Source organism: Aythya marila, assembly GCF_965140915.1.
Source record: "Aythya marila genome assembly, chromosome: 3".
NCBI lineage: Eukaryota > Metazoa > Chordata > Aves > Anseriformes > Anatidae > Aythya > Aythya marila.
In genome coordinates this window covers 117,171,610-117,188,089 of record NC_139044.1, presented here as the reverse complement: position 1 = coordinate 117,188,089, position 16,480 = coordinate 117,171,610, and the positions used below count along the sequence as shown (strand labels likewise).

Below are 16,480 nucleotides of genomic sequence, written 5' to 3'. Positions count from 1 at the left end.
TGGTGCTGCTGTTTGAGCTGCTGACCCCATAGCAGTCAAGGGGGAGATAAGCATCCTCGAGGTATGGCTTGAATATTTCAGATGACTGCATTAGGGTGTGATGAATCATGTTGGAATTACCAGCCTGTACTGCTACGTGCTTTATTTATTTATAATTCTTGCTATAATAAGTTGAATTGATAATTTTCAAAATAAATTCTACCTTTGAGTTGAAATTTGTTGCAATTTGCAAGGGTACTCCCACAAACTAACTTTAGTGTAAGGAAGCTAACTTTAGTGCAAAGAAGCCAACTTTAGCATAAAAGATCTCAAATCTCCCGTTTCTTCTTCCAGACAACAGAGAGACAGCGAGTGGGTGGCAAACTCCTTCAGAAGGCAATTCAGACCTAAGTCTGACTTCAGGTTGACTGAATTGCTCTCTGCAATGCCCTGTCTCCCTGTTGATCATACAGAAGAATTTACAGTGTTTAACCCTGGGGAATATACCACTTAAGCCTGCCAAAATAACCACCAGGTTCAGTTTCCTTCTTTTCAACAGGACTCTAAAACCTGGCATGCCTCGAAGGCGAGGCTGAATGTGCTGTGGTCTGCACAGCCTATGCCCACCCAAGCAGGGCCAGGTTCATCGTGGTCTTCGGGCTTTTTGAGGAGCAGCCTATTCCTGCCGGTACGGTGAGACTCAGGCACTCCTGTCCTCTTGGACTGCCGTCAGCTGTGCTGGTTGCACTCCTCATAGCCCTGGGAGCATCGATTTTCCTGGGGCTAAAGTGTAACAGTGGTGCCAGTGAAGAAGCTTTTCTGGTTTTAATAGGGTTTAGAAACAGATCTCTAGCCGTGTGGTTGTTAGAGTTAATAACACCCCCCTCAGCTGATACATTCTTTTGATATGTTCATGATATATTCACTCTCTTGATATACTCAACAATTGTTTAATTCTAGTATTAACATAGGTTGCCAATAATTAGGTATAGTGTTGACACTCCCTGCTCAAATGTTTCTCTATGTGTAATGTCCTTTCTGATCAAGCTCTCTCCTTTTTTTCCTGGGTAGCTTTGTCAGGCTACATCCTTCCTTGTCCACTCTGCATCTTCCTGCACAGTTCTGCTAGAGCACCTGCGACATGAACCCTGCTATTCTGTCTTGGGATTTCCTCTAAGCTTTCACTACCAATTATATCTAATTGTTCTAGATTCCGTAGTCGTTTAACGGTGTGTACAATGCTTACAAAGGGAATGCAAAGACATGTAAAGAGTGAAAACATGTTTTCACTCTTTAAAGCTGCTGCCTTCGCTCTACAGATGGTATTTTGGTAAAGTGCTGTGTATAATCTGCTTGTTAGCAAGATTTTTCTGAACTCCTAAAGGCCATAGATATTCCATCTACTTCAAGATCGCAAATTAAGCAATGCAGTACCTTTAATGGGGCTTGCCTTGGACCAGGAAGGATGGCTGAAGATCCCAAAGGAGGTGCCTTGCTCTTTCCACTACCTGAAAGGAAGCCTGATTATCTCAGTCAAGTGATTCAGTGCTGTAAATGTAGATATTCTCCATGTGAGGCTTTACAAATCACTATGAGAAGGTGTAGTTTTTTACAGGTAAATAAAACCAAATAACTCCCTGCTGTGCACTAGGTTCACAAAGTCAATAAAGCCTTGCCTACAGTGAATAAAATCTTTGTTGCGCTGAGGAAGAGCTCACCACTCAGAGAATGTCCGTCTGTTCCACTCTCCTATCTTTATTCTGGGCTTTATGTCCCTTGGAAGACAATACTGGACAGCCTCATGTGTAAAATAATTCAGCTGACTCTCTCGGGGTTGATTTCAGAAGGGAATAAAGCCAGGTGAGCAGGGCAGAATCAAACCGAATTTGCTCCCTCTGCTTAGAGCCAGTGCAATTTCTCTGCTGCAGTGTGCTCAGCTGATCTCTCAGTCACTAGACAAACAAGTTTCTTTGTACGAGTATATAACACAGGATTTCATATTGGATGCTCTTATCTAATGCTTCTTGAGGGGTTAAGTCCTCTTCTTAGCTTTGCCTTTGTGTCTTTGAGCACAGCTTTCCGATGATCTGGTGGGAGGTGTCCCTGTCCATGGCAGGGGGGTTGGAGTGAGAGGATCTTTGAGGCCCCTTCCAACCCAAACCATCCTATGAATCTATGGTTGAGAGACATTTTGAAATGAATCTTTGGTCATCGAAGAGGTGCATAAAGATGGAGTGAAACTAACCTTAAGATGCCCATGTAGACACCAGACAAGGCTGAACAAAGCAAATAGATCAGTGCCTAGCCCTGTTACCCTCTGGGAACCGTGTGCCTTATTCCTAGGTACTCTGAACAGAACAATGTGTCTTCATTTCAAATCCTCTTATATCTCATCCTAAATCACTTACGCACTTTGGAAAGTACTAAAATGTGATTGGGAAGTTTACTTTGGAGCTTCTGTTTACGACAGGTCCTTTAAATGTGGATATGGTTTTGATATGTGATGTGGTCAGTGGCTAGCTTTGTGATCAATGGTCACTAGGCCCAGTAAAGAACCATAATTTGAGCCTCAAATTCTGGGATAATACATTTTACTTAAGATAAAATTGAAAAAAAAAAATTTTTTTACTAAGTACAAAATATTTTATGATTTTTTTTTTCTAGTTGCTAAGCAGTAGACTATCAGCCTTAAAGCGCAGTATCTGTTCCAGACGAAGTTGTAGCATTTTTGTAGTTGGGGTAACTACTTCCCGTTTCATTTTTAGAAATCTCTGTTTTAGAATCCCCTTCCCTATCCCCTCTGCAGCCAGCGAAAGACACAACACCACGTTATTGTTTCGCAAGGACAGCACTTTGGATAGAGAAGGTTGAGGTGCGTTTCCGCAGCTTTGAGTCACACCGATCTGTTTTTTAGGAGGTAGTTAATCAGCACCTGAGCTGGTTGTGCTGGCTTGTAACTCCAACCTCGTCTTTATGTCTCCCATCAGATTATGAGCTTCTTCGAGGAGCAAAACCACAGCTCCCCGTTTTGAAAGAGAAAAGCCCCTTGGCCTCACCTTCGCCCTCCCCGCTCCTGCCTTTTGCTGCGCCAAGAGGGGATAGGAGCAGAAAAAGGCTGATGTTCATCTGGAACAGATTGCGAGGGGAGGCCTGGACCCGTCAGGCTCAGCTGAGCATTAGGTCTGGTCATTTATCACTGTCAGACGGGGGGGAAGAAGCACTGGACCGTTCCTGCTCGGCTGCTGACTGACAGCTGACTGAAGCCTAATGCAACCTCCGGGCAGATAATCTGCCATCAAGGGGGAACGTGTACGAGTGAGATACTATATCACAGGCTGCACGCTGCTTCTTGCTCAAAGCTCCTGACATCTTCACAAGGAAGAAAAGAAATGTCAGTCGTGCTTTAAGGGACCGCGGTGTATTGTAATGCTTCGCTAAAGCCGCGCTGCACCTCATTTCCATGGTTTCGTGTAGATCCATTTTTAAAAACAGATTAACGGCGTCGTGGAGACATGCAGTCAGGCACAGAAATGATAATGTGATGACAATGTTCGGATGAGAAAAAGCGCTGTTTGTTTCACCTATCAGTTTAATTCACGGGACCGCAGATAGGCTGCAAAGCAGTGTAATTATTTAAAAATAGCAAAACCCGCCCTGCCAAATATAGGCCTCCGAGTAAGGCTGGATATTCAAGGCACGTGAAAAATATCTTGTGGTGGAAAACTGCAATTAAAGCAAGAAAAACCTAATAAGTAAGGATTAATACCATTTCCTGCAGTGTTTTGTGCAACAAATACTTCCTGTGGGTGCTAATTTAGAGCAATGCTCCACAAGAGAGGCTCCCAAACCAATGTGAGGATATTCTGTTTTCAAAAATTCTTGCTCTGTCGCCTAATGAACAATTCTGCATCTTTAATTTTGTCAGTCTAAAACTCTAGGTTTTATTGTTTTTAATTTGCTATTATTTTTATTAACAGTATCTAATTTTGCTATTCATTACAAATCATATGCATTAACTTAACTGGGGAACATTTTAATTGAGCACTGTTGGAGATTTTCCAATAAATTAACATTACATACTTTTAACAGATGTCTGAATTAGACATTGTTATTAGACATTGTAATTAATAGAAGTTTTACTCAAATTAAAATCTCAGGGCCTTAGAAAAATTAAATTGTAGGTGACTGAACGATGTTAACTCATTAATAGAAAGTGACTATTGAATTCTCTCCATTGGGTTTTATTAACCCAATAAGCACACTTTTTAAAGTAGCTTGAGAGGGATATTGACAAGCTCTTGAGAATAAGGGACTGGGAATCAAGACATGGTTTCTTGGTGATATTATGAACTTCCAAAGTTATTTGACCAGCCATTGTGTTATTCCTCTAATGCACATTATAACTTCTTGGGAAGCTGTAGTTTTAACAGCATGCATTGGTTAGATTTTTTTTATATACAAAATTATATTAGTATGGGTTGCCTACAGTATTGGATCTTGAAAATTATTTTTTCTATTTGCATGGAGAACAAATGCAAAGCTGGTATAAAAGGGTATGTTTGTGCAAGGAGGAATCAAGCCCCCTGAAGCAGACAAACTATCAACGAGTAGACAGAGGAAGGCAGAAGAGCAGCTTTTCTTTGGGATTGCCTCACTAAGTGAAGTGAAAAAACACATTCGGGTTGGAAAGACTTTGACCAAATGTAGAAGTCTTCATCTGAGCTCATCATGTCAGTGGGGTAAAAATAGTCACCTGTAGGATAAGATCTATTTCTTCTGAATGCCTAAAAGCAGATGAATTGCCCAATGCTGCTTATTTCTCCCCATTAGCACAGGTGTGAGACGATCCTTTCCTGGGTTGAGCTCTTCCATGCTGTATTTTAGAAAAACAACAACAAAGAAGTTACATTTAGTGTGATCTCATTAGCCCAAATGTCATGTTTTAGTGCAATATTATAAAACTGTAATATTAGGCAAAGAAGTGTGTGTTGGAGAAGCAGTGTTTCTCTGTGATTCCCTCCACAGGAAAAAATATGTTTGAGTTATGTCTCTGTGTAAGTAATTAACAACTTGAAAAACCACTGCTGTACTATTTATCTACAAACTCATGGCCAGCCATGAATTTCAAAGGGATTCTCCCACTTTGAACATGTTTTATGACCGTCCAGCAAAAATTATCTTGAGTCTCATTTTGAGAGGCTCTGAACATAAAAAGTCAATAACAGCTTGTCAGTGCTCAGATGCCCAGCATCAACTGGCATAAGAGCTCAGCTAACTACTCCCAGGCTGAACCCTCAGAAAGCAAGCATCCCAAATTGAAAGTCACATTTAGAAGATTGTTTCTGTAAATATTAACATGCAAGAGGAAACTAGAAAAAAAAAAAAACATAACACCCATATATTTAAGCAATTTGGGGATTTTACCGGTAGGTCTGCACTGTTTTATGCTGCTAGCTTTTCTTATCACAGAATTTGGTGTTTATGTTGCTGATTCACAAGCAAGGAGATGCTGAGGCAAGCAGTAAAAGGAAGCAAACCGACTGAGATTACATCCTCAGCAGCAGTTTCTTTAGGAGAAGCTGAGGGCACGTGGATTTCCACAGTCTGGCCATTCTAAGAGTTTATTTCTCCCGTGAATCTCCTGTCCTTCCCTCAGGCTCTGCTTCCTGCTCCTTTAGACATTTTTTTTCCCTCCAGAAAGATGAGGACGCAAGCTCCTTCTCTGTAATAAGAAAACCGTACTATTCCTGGAGCTACTTTGCATCTCTCTGTGCTTCACTGCAGAATTTCTGCCTAGAGCTTTGTGCTAGTTTTCATTTTTCATGGTGTACACATGATGTCCCAGTTGAGTATCCAGTGCATGTTTTATTCATGTGCTTTTCACCCCGTCTTTGAGATCATTAATAAAGCTGCTAAATAAACCCAGGCTTAACAATCCTCCTCGCCACACCCCACTGGACATCTCCTCCCAGCCCGGTTACGCCGTGTTTATCATCGCCCTTTGTTTGGATCTCTTGGTTTTCCAGCCTGCCTGACAGTACTCTTACCCAGGCTGGTTCAGATAAGGCTCTTGAGTGGGGTTTGGAAAGGCATTGTCTCACATTCTGAAATAAAGTCCAGTTATTTTATCGGAGTCACTCAATTCCTGCACTAACAACCAGATGCTACTGGCGCTGCCTGAAAGCAGCAGTGGTAGGAAGGGCATGGGTTGTCTGCCCTACGGCGATAACTCAATGCCACACTCCGTGCCTGTTTTAAGGCCTTTTCTGTGCATTTCATGCACTGCTGATTTTTACAGAGTGAGGGAAAGATAGTGTGCTGCTATATTCTCCCTTATGATGGCATGCCGACCTGTTCTTTTGTAGAAGGCGATAATTATCAATCCCAGTTACTTACCAGCCGTGCACGAAGTCACACAGTGAATGCAGTACTTATTTAATTATTTTTTATTTGGGTTACCATACAGAGCTGGCAGCTGAAATCTCTGTAGGTCAGTATACCAGCAACCTGACTACGTGGTACATAGAAGCAGGTTAGGATTTTCATGTCCCTTTCAGGAAAGGAGAAGAAGGATCTGAAGGAGATAAGGAAGTTGCTTTGGCTTTATCAGGTGCTCCTCCCTAATATGCAGGGAGATACCACAGAAGTCACGAAGAAACTTGTTACCATCAAGTGTGCTAGCTGGCATCACTGTGTGATCATGGGTGGAGTGAGGCATGCAGCTGGGCCATGAGAGATGCTTGGCCACGTGGCCTTGCTGAGGACCTCACAAGTAGGCAAGTGGCTTCTGCTTGGTGCAGTGGAGAAGGGATTTGACAATGAGAGCATCATTTGAACTGATGGACTCTTTGCAGCAATGTTCCTCAGGGAGTTGTAGTCTTCCAAAGAAGAATATATTGCATTTGTTAAAATGCAAAGAAAGCAAATTTTAGAGAACGAAGTTGGGAAATAATCAAACCTAAACAAAAGATTTACATGTGCATGTGATAGTGGAGCCATATTGTAGAGGTATTATGAAGAGAAAATCTTGAACATTTGTACATTGAATATTGAATAAAATGTTTTGTATTTCTTGCTTAATTTTTTAATCTAGGTTTTCTGATTTTTTTTAAATCCCCTGACAAGCATATTAAAAAACACAGGTTTTAAAAATGAAAACTGAGATTTTCATGTTATGTCATGACATTGGGAGTTGGTTTTTGGGCAATCTAATAATGTGACACTCCCAATGATACCAAAGGAGTTGACTACCTGTGTACCTAAGATAATTCTGTCTATTTTACCTGTCAGAGCTGGGTGAACACTGTATTCATTAGAGCTCTCTGACTGTGATACAGAACAAAACCGCATGTGAGGTAGGGTACCATCTAGCAACCCTTGTAGATAGGTTCATTTTCCTCTGCTATCACTTCCTCTGCTATTTTGATCAAATGCTTTACTGTTAACATTTGTCTGGTTTATATATATTTGTCTGTTTTATTGATTCTAGTTTATAACCTGGAATCTCCATTGGTGTCAAGGCCCTGCTTTGATGAATATGTATGTATACACAGGCTTAATCCTCCCACTGTCTGGATCATAAATCTCAGTGATAATACTGCAGGTGATATAGGTTGAATTCATCTGAGTTCGTCACTGGTTTCCTTATAATTGGCACTGAGAAATTGACACTTTTAAATATGATTCATTTTATCCTGAAGAAAACATCCAAAATTTGTCAGATGAATCACAGCAGAAGTAGCTGTTTCTATCTGGAGGACAGAAAGATCCAAGGCTGAATGCTCAGATGTAGATAACCATTGTAGATGACTAAACTAAGAGGCATGAATCCCAGTTGGAGCACATTTAATTCAACCTTAATGTATCTACCCAAAACCTCAAAGGTTAAACATCTGGTCTACACACTCAGAAAATGCGTTAAGCAGCACATGTAGGTACAATTAGGATATGTGGTATCAGGTATTGTGTGTCTGAAAGTCATGTAATAGTACATGGCTTTGTCTCCTTGAAAGCAGGAAGGCGTTTGTTGCAGTCTGTAGGGTACTTTCCTCTGGCCATACACCCTCTATATCCTTACATTTCACTCGCACACCCCACCGCCCCCTGCCCCAGCTGCTGTGTATGCACGTACGTATTTACATCTGCTCTGGTCTTACACAGGGCCCTACAGCTGGCTTTTCCCATTGCCTTACCCGTCTTCCTCCAGCCTATCTTCCCCGTCACAGATGCGATCCCCGATGACCCCGCAGCCCTTCTACCCTTTCACGCCGCGCCGTCGGCTTCCCTTGTGGTCCATAGCCGCATGACATACTGCTTCCTATTAGCACAGTCACACAGCTACGGGCGCAGCTGTTCAGCCACTAATCTGCAAACCCCAGTAGATTGGAAATTTCAAAATCGCTGTTTTCTCTCCCTCTGTCCCTCCGCTGCCCTCTTCTAAGAAATGAATTCATTTTCATTTTCAAAAAGTTATTTTCCTGTCATTTCCTGTTGGTGCATTGCCCAGTAAGAAACGCAAAATAAAATCAGTGTGTGATAATCTTGCCTTTGTTCATTAAAAAGAACCTATATGTTTTGAGGAGTCCATGTGTTTTGGGTTCAGAACTGACACACTGTGCTAGGACACATCACTTTTTGTAGCATCAATCAGTTTGCGTGTAATAATCTGTTTGATAGAATGGATGCAGCAGAACACAGCGTGTCACATTGTGAGACATCATCTCCAGAATACGCTTCAAAACTATTTTCAGCTACTGTTCTTCCTTTCATGACTGATTTTAATAAGTGAACAGTTATTTATTCTAAAAAAAAATATGTAATCTAACACTTTCCATTAAACGTTATCATACTTTTTTAATAATAGTTGTGAACCACCAGTGTGAACAATAATGCACTACTACTACTAGACAGTGAATTACTGTTACGTGGCTGACCTCTCTTTTTAATTGCTAGTGAGTTGACAGCTGATCTCTACTGACTGATGGAGGATGATGGAACTACAGAAATGAGAGGTGAAAGAAACCCAGTAGATCATGTATGCCATCTCTCTGCCAGTGCTGAGAACCAAAATGACTTGTCAGATTTGGAAACGTAAATGGCTGGATTCAGGCAGCAATGTCCCTGTGCTGAAAATATCCTTTGGGAAGCAAAGTGATTTGAAACACAGCACTTGGGAATTCATCTGATATGACATTAGATTTTCTTATTACACGGGAGCTTGCAGAACTGACAGTTCTGCTCATTGAACTAGACCTGAAAATAAAGAAGAGCTTCTATTTCATCACCAGCTATGAAGAATTTATGGACAAAATTCTGCCGTAAATCACACATCTGATATCACTATTAGCTCTGCAGAGGTCTGAGGTAGAGCAGTCCTCTCCCTCTTATGCCTCTCTTCAGTCCACTAAGAGCATGCCCCCGGTGAAGGTGAAGCTGTGCTTGCATGGAGTTTTCCACTGAGTAGCTTTTTGAAATCCCTAAAACGATGAAAAGAGGCTCCACCTTCAGGGACAAGGATGAATGTGTATGTATGTTTTTTTTTTTTTTTTTTTTTTTTTTTTTTTTTTTTTTTTTTTTTTTTTCCCCTTAGGAAGCATATGTTGGAAATGGAGAGATTTAGTAGATAATTCCTATTCCTTCAGCATCACCACCTACAATTTTTCTCTTTCCCAGACAGACACCCCTCTGTCCTTTCCCGATCATTGTGAAACCATCTCAAGGGCATTCTCTGATATCCAGGAGATCTTGGGAGAGGGGAAGGATATAAATAAGATGAAAGATTTCTCCTCTGTCTGAAGAAGTAAGGATCTGGTTCAATATTAATGACTGGAAAAATCTTATCCTTGTATAATTTATAAAATCCTCATATATGACATATTTCAATACATAGTACATGCATAAGTCCTCTTGGCATATACATAAGATATCATATTAGAGAACTAAGACCTTTTTAAAGGCAATATTTTCCAGATAATGAAATAAGCAGATGGTGAGAAGTTTTGCATTTATGCTTTTGTCTCTAAGAGCTATCAAGCTTACTCCTAGAATAACTGACAGAGTAATCCAAATAACTATTTTGATCAAGCTATCAGCCATGACTACTGAGAATGATAGGACAAAAAAAGAAAGACTCTGGCTCTGTGACAACCAGGCTTTCAAACCAGAATTTAGTCAGATTGACTTCAAATGAGATGAATCAATTGTTAAAAGATTTATCAGAGATTTAGCAATTTAAAAAGATTTAACAATTACTGTTCAAAGATTTAACAGCAGTAAAGTACAGATTAAAAAAAAAAAAAAGAAACTTCTTAGGTTTAAAAAGTCAGGCTTCAGAGTTCATGTTTAGGTATATAGATGAATAACCTGTTTTTAAAAAGTGCAGTCCAGTTGTGGTTTTCAGTGAAAGTAATAGAAATTCTGAAAGTCCAGAAGTTTTTGAAATCAGGGAATTTATTCAGGTACTTCATTTTAGGCACATTTCCAAGACATGAAATGAATAAAGCATGATGAAACTCTCATCAGATAACATGAAAATGTACTGAAGTGGAGTTCTGTTTTAAAGATACTGATGAAGTATTAAGCTTGAAAATGTGAATAACACATTTGTTACTGTCTTGTATCTAGTTCATTAGAAAATATTGCAAAGAAAATAATTTGTTTATAAAAAAAAATGGTAAGCGAGGCTAATTTTGCTTCCTCTGAAACGTGTTTTCGTGTTTTCATGTGTGACCTGTTTTAACACAATTACTCACAGGCAGTGAGTTCCTTCTTGTTACTGCTTAGTCTTCTTTCACCTAGGATTTCTCATCTTTGGTAACATTTACCATTTTACTCATTAGATGTTAAATGGTAGTAGGGCACTTCCAGACTTCCACCATTTTTTCAGACTTTCACTGGAAATAAAAATTAGATAATTTCTTGTTTACAAGACTGAAAAGGAACCCACTGGCCTTCAATTATGTACTGTATATTGATGGTGCACAGCAGTAAAAAGTGTTATATGAAAAAGCAGTAGGGGATGAACAGGCCTGATAGCCCGTGTATCTCGCAGTGGGTTACCAATCATGCCACGAGGAGCTTTTTCTGAATGTCTTACTTCTCACAAAGCAGTTCACTTGTGCTGCGGGCTAGATTTGTTGTTGCATCAGCTTTCAGACTGCTGATAATTCTGTCTTCTCCTAAAGCAGTAAAGCTTTCTGAGCCATCACAGGAGCAATGAATCTGACATCTTCTCATTGCAGTGTTCATTTTACTGTGGTCTTTCTGGAGTGTACAAACTCAGACACCGAAGTTAAACTTGGCCATTCAATGAATTTTCAAATAAAAGAACATACCAGCTATAGGTCACAGTGAAATGCCATCAGTCTGTCTCCACATTATGAGCAGAGATTTCAAGTGGTGTCTGTCATCCTACTTTTCATTACTGTGCTGGAGAGAGGTGGAGTTGTGACTACAGATGACATACTCATCTCACAGCCAAAATTTAGAATAAGGCATTTAAATAACTTGCTTATTCAGTGCTGAACGTATTTCTTCACCCCTCTCTATTTAGGTGAAAGCATTTTTTTTTTTTACTTCACACAGGCCTGGCTCTAAGTTTTATGCCCCTTTATTGCCTCTAAACTTTTGCTTAAAATGAATATGGCAACTATACTAAATATTTGATGTGCATGCCATGTTCAGCTAACACTTCCTAAAGTGAGCAGTGCTTTTATGTTTCTTTGGTGCCCACCTTGAAACTCTCATGATATATATTGTGACTTACGGACTACTTTTGCAAATGCTAACCGCTTATCTATTTTTATAACTGCTTTATAAACTTTGTGTGCCCCCTGACCTGCTGCTTCTGTCATCTGTCAGAAATTTCCAGCTCCTCCCTGACCTCACTGCCACGTAGACAGCCAAGTGGGTGTTTGGTGTAGCCAGTGGAGAAAAGACCTCCATAGTGGTGGTGTGAAGGGAAGTGTAGGAAAAAGTGTCTAAGGCAAAACAGATGGGGGAGAGGAGTCGTTCAAGCAGCCTCTTTCACCTCATCACTGCTTATCCCTTTTCCTCCTCATCTCCCCATGCACCCATAGTGCTTGTGCTGAACGGGTGGCATAGCTGTGTTCCAAGTCCCAGCCCAGAAAAGCTGGTAGGGATGGAGGAGGCTCGTGGTAATTGGTTAATCAGCTATTTTCAATTCAATTACTGGCTGTGCTTACCATGGAAAAGTAACAGTCCTTGTGTATAAATATAACCCCTACTCCTGGATTAATTTGATTATGTGAGAATCTCAGTTTTCATTTAAAAATAATAACTTTCTGGCCACTCTGATAAAACAAGTTAGGGTATGTAGTCTAAATATTCCCTAATGGCTTAAAAACCAGAAGATAAATATGAAGAACAAATGAATCTCTTAAGGAAAAAAAATGTTTTAAATCTCTGTTATGATTGCTTGAGATCGAATGTTTTGAGAGCAGAAAATTTCTCATTTTCGCTCAGTGCTGGATCAGCATTCTGTGAAAGCCAAATCTCTTTAAGGCTGCTTCATTTGGGTCCACAAGTAGAGAACTCATCTTCTTTAATGACATCTGTTATCTTAACCTAGGGTTCCTCTCAGATATCTTTGGTTACGCAAAATGCCCTCCATAGACATTCTGCACTGCTAATTTCATTCTTGGTGTAACTTTAATTTCATCTGTATTGCTGTGAGAGAGGATTTTGTCTATGAGTGCCTATCTGCTCTGCAGTAGACTGGTGCTTTAGTTTTGCATATTTAAGAAAAAAGCACAAACTTAATTCTCTAGTAATTACAAGTCCTATTCTGTTAAAGGTCTGATACATGCTATAAATGCTCTAGCAATTACTTTATTAGGAATGTAACTTAAAAGCAGAGAGTTGTTACTTAACGGAGCTTTGATTTTCCTCTGGGCTTATATGTATTAGCAGAAGAGTAAATCTGTTTAGAGCCCAGGTCATGCTGGTCTGCAAGGAAATATTTTTATAAAACTTTCTCATTTGAACATCTTCTGTTGTTCAATTTATGTATTACTGTTGAGATACCATTGACGTACATGGAACTGTGAAGATAAATGAAGTGTATGCTAACAAATTAAAATGTGCTAGAGAACAGGTCTAGGCACTGGAACTTGATTGTCCATGCTGGTAGATTGCTAAGATAGGGTCTAATGTGATTTCGGCTAGGCTAATTAGCACTCTCTCAAATAGTTTCTAAATATGACTTGTTTATTTTACTAGTACATATATAGCCTAATCCACGAATTTAACCTGTGTGGATAGAACTTCACTTGAATTCAGTCAATCTTTAGCAAAGGACAGTTGTAGGACTATTTTACGAACTGCTTGAAGACTAAATATTGCTAAAGAAATACTAGAGACCTTAGCAACTTTTGATTATTCTACTAAACTACTTTTGATTATTTTTCCATATATTACGCTGTTTCACAGATAGAGAGAGGAGTCTAAGGATTATTTCAATAAAAATCCAGGGCATCTAAGGAGAAAGGGCCCAGCACTGTGTACATCTAAGGCAGATTTTGCCTGAAGCTAAAGTTGAATGTCAGGACCTCCAGGATATGTGTTGCTTTCAGTGCATACTATTTCTGTTCAGCGGGGAGCAAAATATGTTGCAGATATCTCTCAGGCTTAGTTTGAAAAAGGGAAAAGAGAATTCTTGCAGTTGAGGCTGGAGCAGCATTTGGCAGTTCTGAGAGGAAGTCCCATGTTGTTTGGTTGTGAAGCGATGTTCACAAAAATGCTGACAGCCTGAATATCAATAACATAGAAAGAAAAAGTTATTCCTTACCAATTGGCTTTCTGTTGAAGCTGTAAGGGCTAAGAGGATCAAGAAGATGATTTAAAGACAACCATGTCCTCCTACTTTTCCAAGTTCCTGGATAATGTTGTATTCTGCTGAAGCATTAACCCTGACAAATACTGACAATATTAGGGTGAGAAATGTTGTTTTCAACACTAGGAAGCTGCAGTTAACTTCTTGTAGCCAGTTCAGTGTTCACTGATAGTCATTCAACATCTCTGTAAAAGTTTTTGTCTTACATATTGTAAGCCCTTGTTTCTGGAAATGACTTTGAAAAGCCATATATTGTTTCTGTTGGCAAGTTATGGAAAGCTTGTCTATTTTTTTTCCAGTTCCAACAGGCCAAGGTATTGATGATTTTCTGGAGCTCCTCAATACAACTCATAGGGGAGAATTAAAGCTAATTATTTTTACACGAAAAACTGTTACATAAAAAACAAACAAACAACAAGCCTGCAATGTTGTTTGAATGCTGTGCTTTTTGGAGAGGCTCTTTATACTTATAAGTTATTTCTTTCTTCCTAAGATAGAATGTATGTTTTGTGAACACTCTTGTACATTTTTTAAAATTTTATTTATTTATTTATTTATTAATATTTACTGCATCTAGGCAGAGGGCAGGGAAGACTGGAGAAAATGTAAACCAAAATATGAATGACAGGAAAATTAATTATTTTATCCAGCTAAGATCTTTGAAACAAAAGTATAAAAGCATTGGAGGATGACTTGAGAACTCTGAAAATATGATTTTCTTTCAAACTCTACTAACCTCTAAAAGTTTAATACTAATTTTAATGTATTGAAAGCCTCACCATTTGAAATGATAACTACTTCGTACATCATGTATGTCATTCACTTTTTAAATGAAGGCAGCTCTCAAGACTAGGGCAGGGTTAGTTTATTTGATCTTGCATGATGTTTCATAATTTTTCTGACTGTTCGCTCATCTCAGATGGCTATAGATCATGTTGGTAATACAAGCTATAGCTAACGAGGTTGAAACCTTGTGTGGCACTGGCCATATTACTCCCTCTTTGGAACCTCCCAACAATTTCCTTCCTGAAGCCCCTCTCTTGACTTGTATGGCACAGGGCATTCAATCTTCATAAATGCAAACAATTGAGTTCATGGGACCTCTTGCTCCAATTGCAGATAACCCTGCCTCCCCCCCTCACTCTCTGTTGATAAATGTTTGATGCCAGCTGGGATTAGAACTGTGTTATGCCTCCCTGCTAATGAAAAATATTGCTTTCAGGGAATTTGTAAGGCAGTCCTGTGTTTTCATTTTGACCTGCTTTATTCCCCACCAAGTTCTGTGCTAAAGGAAGAAAAATAATGCATGTACTGAGAAAATCTCTTGGCTTTCTCCCTGGAAAGTATTCTGTGGACAGAAACTTGTATTTTCAGTTCAGGCGATTTTTTTATTCATTTCCAACACTGTTGACAGTGACTCTTAGAAGAGCATGATCAGGAAATGAATGTGAGAATGGCAGTGAAAAGGACTAGGAATATTCTGTTGTGGATCTCTATATTTTATTTTACTCAGGGCTTGGAGAGCTCTTTTCCAAGTTCTACATACAGCCTTGATTATACAGTAATGATCAGCCTATGTTATCACAAGGAATTGTCTTTATGATGAGGAAAATACATTGGGATGAAAGAGAAGTACATTGGGATGTAAGCAATAAGTTATTTAGAAGTTTGGAAACCAAGGGTTTAGCCCCTGGGAGCCTTCTTGTTGCAAAGAGAGCTAAGTGGGCTTCTACTATTTTATTGTGTAGAAACCACCGCTGTGTGCACCAGCAATGCCAGAATATTGCATCTTCCTGCATGCATTGCATGATTGAACATCTCAGTCTTTATTTCATGCAAATACTCTGTATAGAAGGAGTTCTGTTTTATACCCTTCTCTTGTATACCCGTAGAGGGATGTATAACTTAAACTGCAGCTTGAGATAGACATCTGCCTGCTTCCACAGCCCAGAAGTTTTCCCAAAGCCCTGTGTAGAAAATGTCCTTCTGCCTGACAGTAGGTAGCCAGTGAGACTAGAAAAGTATAATTTAACTGAAATAAACCTCAAATGGATCATGTTTATCAGATTCAGTGAAAATAGCAGATGCAGTTTTGTTAATTTTGTGTCATGCATCATGTTTTCTAAGAAAACTAGAAGGAATTTGGCCAGAGTGTAGAGGAAGTGTCCTGTGTGAAGGCACTGCAGGAAGGTGCTGGAGCTGCTGACCCCAACACACTGAGGACCATTGCACGATGCGTTTTTGTGTGCAATTCATGCTCCTCTCCCCTTCTTGATTAAGATTTGGTAATGGAAAAGCAGTTATGTTTGATCTGTAACTATGGTTTTCAATGACAGCAGTAATTTAAGTGTCCAAGGTGTGACTACTGTACAGGAATAACTCCGTGTGGTCTGTCACAGTGGATGTAGCATTACAATATGGCACCTAAATTTTCAATTTAGCTAGCAGATTTCTGTTTGAATTGGCTGTAAAGGTCCAGGGTTTGGTAAAACAGATGTTGCAGAGGTGGCCTCTGTGAGGAGAGGCTGAGGCTACCCAGTGCTAGACACAACCGGTTCCATCTGGTTCCAGTCAGTTCCAGTTAGTTCCAGGCAATTCCAGACGGTTCCAGCCAGTTCCAGCTGGTTCCAGTCAGTTCCAGTCAGTTTT

General features: G+C 39.7%; 1 protein-coding gene across 3 annotated transcripts in view; it reads left to right on the top strand.

The window, feature by feature from the left end:
* Positions 1–16,480, top strand: part of MSRA (methionine sulfoxide reductase A) — a 270,384-nt gene that overhangs the window by 85,158 nt on the left and 168,746 nt on the right. The window lies entirely within an intron of this gene.